Here is a 5,465-nt window from a genome sequence, read left to right on the forward strand (position 1 = left end):
CCCCCCAGCAAGCTGCTGCAGCACTTGGTAATTTTTTCTCCTTAAGATTTCACAGATTCTCTGGATTTTGCGGACATTGCTTGGATTTTGCAGAATCTGCAAAATTGCTAATTCAGTAGGTCCCTACCAGAGCCCACCTATGCCTACTCACAGCAACCAGTCCCCAACAGGGAGCTCCTGCCTGGGTCAGACTGCTCCCCTTTGCCTCTGGAGCTGGGGCCCATTGTTTCTGGCCTCCCAGCAATTCACCTAAAGCTACAGTCCTCATTTCCTTACTCTTACACTGGTTTTCTAGTGACAAAGCAAGAGCTCCTGGATCTTTAGATTTTGAGACCTGAACCTTTGGCCCCTTCCCCTGAATATTCATGACCCCTTTCCACCCCCCCCCCCCGAGAACTTCTGTCTTAGTTCCTGGGGTGGGACTTCTTCAAGGGAATGGAATTTATTCAAAGTCACATGCAGCAAAGCAGGCAGCTCTTCTTAAAATAAAAACAACCTGTATTGGTCAACAGCAGGACAGCAGATATGAATCATTGGACTCTGAAGCCAAAGCAGTTTCTGTCAAGAAAAATAACCCTAGCTATTCTCTCCCAAGTGGCTCCTCCATCTCACCTTTCTTTACCCTTCCCCTCTATTCCCCTTGTCTCTGGGCTTCTCTTTTGTCAAAACTATCTTTTGCCAAGTGCTAAGAAGGCACCTTAACAGCAGGGAGTCACTTTAGGTGGGAGGTGTCAATATAAAAGTGTCACCATAAGCAAATTAGCTCTTTGTTGCTAAGTGGCACATTACTCACTATGTACTTGGGCGCTACCTACTCCCACATCTCTGGTTCCAACCAGTTAACCCCTTTCCCCCTCTTGTTAAAGCTATTTAGGGAAACTGAGGCATACAATGTTAGTATTTTCTGAACACATTAGCACAGACATTTGAGGTATAGATATGCCTCCAGTCCAGATTTGAAAATATCAAGAAATGAATAATTAATCACTTCCCTTGGGAGTTTCTTCCAATGGTTAATGACCTTCACTGTTTAAAATGTATGCCTTATCTATGCTTTGAACTGGTTTCAGCTTCCATACATTGGTTCTTGTTATATCTTTCTCTTTTAGATTTAAATCTTTTAGTATCTGGTATTTTCTGACAGTGAATATACTTATACACTGTAATCAAATCACCTTTCACTCTTCTTTTTGATCAGTTAAATGGACTGCACTATTTCTATGCCCTTTACTGTAGACATTTTCTCCAAACTTTAAATCATGTTTATGTTTCTTGTGTACTGTTTCCAATTTGCAATACCCCCCCAAGTATTTATCTAATCAATATCATACTGATGAAAAGTACCCCTTTATCCTACTCACTACTTAATGCAATCCTTGGATGTATAACTCTCTTTGCCACTTCATCACACAGAGTTCATGTTAAGTCCTTCAATGTAAATTCTTTTCTAAGTCTCTGTTGTCTAGGATTACAGCTCATCATTCTATAGGTAAGGCGTGCATCCCTTAAATATAAAACTTTGCATTTGGCAATATTAACCTGTATTTTGTTTGAATAAACCCAGCTTCTGGGTAATCCAATTATTCTATCATCTGCATATTTTATCTGAAGTAATATTTACTGAAATTGTTGAATCATGTGTTCGGTCTAGTATCAAAAAAAAAAAAATTAAAGTCCCTACTTGATGATGATTCCCCATTAAATCCTTTTTTGAGGTCTGTCACTTGGTCATTTTTTAAATTTATACACTTTTAAATCACTTAGGTTCATTTGAAAGCCCTACCTAGTAAGTCTAACATTAATAATAAAGTGCCCAACTGGCATATTACCCACACTTTCCAATTCCCTCAGACTCACACACAGAACTCTCAAAATATAATGCTAGAGGTAGAATTTCAAAATTGCTTTCACTTTAAAAATAAAAATAAAGAAAATTTTTCATTAAAAAAAATATATCTTAAATATCATGTTTTTATTTCCCTGGCTACCCGCTTATTTTATATTTTGTTAGGATATAATAAAACATAGAATGTTTAAGATTTTGTCCAATTCTATTATTTTTAATGTGTCTTCTATTTCTTTTTTTTATTTCCTCCCCCCATCTCTCCTTCCCTTTCTTCAGTGCTTGGCTGGATCTGGATATACAGGGGGTGGTAGAGGAAGGGAGGGGAATCCCATCAGTGGCTGCTGCTGCTGCTGCTCCTGTCCTATCAGGCAGACCAGAGTGGCAGGGTGGGAATCTGGGGATGGAGGGGCCAATGCAGGGGTTATCTAGATGGTTGTGGGGCAGGCAGAATGGCAAGCTGGGCATATATGGGCTGATCATGGGGTGGGAAAGTGATTTGGGACTTACGGGGGAAATTCAGGGGTGAAGGAGTATTTCAGGGGCTGAATGGGGCTATCAGGAAGCAGGGGAAAATCCAAACGGCATGGTGGGAACACCACCTCCCTGACCTATACTGCAGCTAGACAGCTGGCAAGTAGGTCAGACATGGAGTAGACTTGGCAGTTCCTAGCCACTTACCAGCTCATCAGCTCTCTAGTGGCAGGTCTGAGCAGTTCATGTTAGAGAGGGCATTAACCCTGAACATGTGAAAACTCATAGCATGTGATAACTTTAACACAGCTTTAACATTCTTTGCAGTTAGTACATGGTAATTGTAGTAAGTAACTTCTCCCTGAGGAGTTAGAATGTGACCTAGGACTAGATTTTTTGGAATATGAGATCTTAGCTCTTTGTTGGGGCCTGATGGAGAAAGGGATCTGTGCCAGTAGTGCACAGTGGGCAAGCAGGGAACCAGTCCCAGGCATGACTTGGAGGGTGTCCCCTTAAGTAGTTTGTATTGTAGCAGCAGCCCTGCACTGCTAGTCCCTGCCTCTAGCCCTCTGTTCAAATTCTTTAGGCTCACAAGGTATGGGAGATCTAGTCATTGGGTACCCTGCGAACTGTCTGTTGAATATTCATTATGGGGAACTTTGGCAGATTCTGATCCAGTATAGAAGCTACGCTGTCTATTTCTGTAACTTAATTACAAGAAAACCTTGCTCCTCACTGTTTGTGAAATGATAGGGCAGTCTCTGTTAGGGGTCAGGTGTTGACAGCATACCTAAAATATGGGTGAATTGAATATGAATTAGCAGTCTTCTAAATTTCACAGGGAAGCCAACAATTGAATTAACTGTGGCATAAAATGGAACTTCAGGAATGTCAATCTTGTATTCTTCACCAGAATTTAATTCTTTTTCCTTCAAAAAAAGAAATCACCATTAGTTCTAGTAAAACACATTACACATGCACATAAATCACACTGTCTGGGTAATTTTTATTGACAGGAATTGTATCATTATAGATAAGCTTGTTCAGCATTTCTAGTATAGGCATCAAGTTTCAGATTTTAAGACTCTTGCTCCAGCAATTTACTTTATGCTTAACTCAGAGCATTAGTCATATATTTTTTTCCACACACTTGATATTTGAAGAGGGGAATACCTGTACCAGGGTTTCCGTGGATGAAAATGTTATTAGTTTAATTTTTGACCAAACATAATTTGTTCGTTTTTTTCATTAAGTCAAACTGAGCCGATACTGAGAAGCCTGTTTCTGTCCATATACTGGCATAAATTTAGAATTAGACACTGATTTTAATGAATGTATTATAGGGATGTACAGGTGAGCATTAAGCAGAATTTGTCTATTCGTTGTATAATATTACCTACTAAACTAATGTCCTAACAAAACATTCAAGTATGTATTTAACTTCAAGCTTTTAAAATGCTTTGCAGATTTGGGACATTAGACTCTACTGGGTGTGTCTACACATGCATTTACACCAGCTTAAATTTAATTCACAGTAAGTTACTACACAGTAAGCAGGAATAGGCTGGCACCTGCACATGCAGGTAATAAATTGTATTAATGCTTGTGTGTGGACTAATTTGGGATTAAAGTTAGTCTCAAGTGAGTCCAAAGACACAGTGTTACTGCACAATAAGGTGTCTACATGTGCATTACTGTGCAATAACTAATTGGGCATGATGCAGGTATCAAATTTACGTTAAAGTCACTATATGCATAAGTCACCATATTTACTGTGCAGTATGGATGTGTACAGATAGACTTGTGCCCATACTGCACAGTAATTTCAGTTACTGTGCAGTAACTGCTCATGTGTAGATGCACCCACTGAGTTAATTTTGTCTCTTATATTTTGGTATTTTTAATTTTTAAAAATCGGGGAATATCTGGCTTGCTTCTTCACAATTCTAGTTACAAAACTAATAGCGATATTGTTGGCAATGCCAGTTCCTTTCATTATTATGTAGTTCATGATGAAATTCCTTTTAATTTTTATAACAAAATGCTTTACTACCTATACAGAGAGCACTAGTGAAATGAAGTTGCTTTTGGACTGGAAGGTATCTACTATGCAATTAGCACAATGAAGGAGGCTGAATGTTACCACACTGAGCAGCTAGAGTGAGCAGACAAGAAAGAAATCAAACAGGCTGATCCTAAGTTAAAGGTCCACATTTTTATAGACTAATGGAACAAAAATGACAACTTAAGAACACTTTTCTGAGCATTGTATTGTATTTGATGTTAGAAACCAAAACTGTGTTTAGTCAGTTAGGGGTCATAGTATCTCTCTTTTCCTTGACTTACTGTTTCTTGTTCAGTGTTCTGTGCAATAATAAAAGGACTCCATTTGAACTGCAACAAGTTAGATCTTTATTTGAAGTGCCATGTGCTCCGTACTGCTGTTTGCAGTCATGAGGTGCATTGTATGCTTGGTGCTAATGCAAATTTCTCTAAGGACATTGCGCCTCCTTTTGTCACCCTACAAATCATTCCCATTACAACTTGGCAAAGTACAGACAGTCAAAAAGTCCAAGGCTGAATCGATTCCATCTTCTCAGGTTAGTCTAAGCTGCATAGATTGAATTGATAAACAAGTGAGCAGACACTCGCTTTTGATTCTGGAAATGCAGCCACATGCCTGCAGTGGCTCAGACTGTAAGCCAGGGGGTCACTAACGTTCTCCTCCCTGCTTGGCTGGAACAAACAGCTTTGATCAAGACTAGCCCACCCACCCTGCAAGAGGAGGTTTGTGGGTGAGGTGCAAACTATCCTGAGATACTGGGGGACTGTGAGTTAACTTGAATCTGGAGGCGATGTAGGACAGAAGGTCAATACATTGATTTAACCTAAATCGGTTGAGTCTGATACTATCTCCATCCATTTTTATCTTAAACTGGTTTCAGCCATTTTGAAAGTACAGGTCAGTCACATCTTACGCGGGGGTTAGGTGCTGAAGTCAGTGCGTAAAGCAAAAATCACGTAAAGTGAAAATCGGTGACTACACGCAGGGTGGGAGAGGAGGTGGGGCTTCAGTTTGCACACGGTGCCGTGCTTAGAGCTGTGCGGCTGGCGGCAGTGGGACAGGGCAGGGGGGGGGGAGGGGGGG

Source organism: Alligator sinensis, unplaced genomic scaffold (assembly GCF_000455745.1).
Source record: "Alligator sinensis unplaced genomic scaffold, ASM45574v1 scaffold615_1, whole genome shotgun sequence".
NCBI classification, from domain to species: Eukaryota; Metazoa; Chordata; order Crocodylia; family Alligatoridae; genus Alligator; species Alligator sinensis.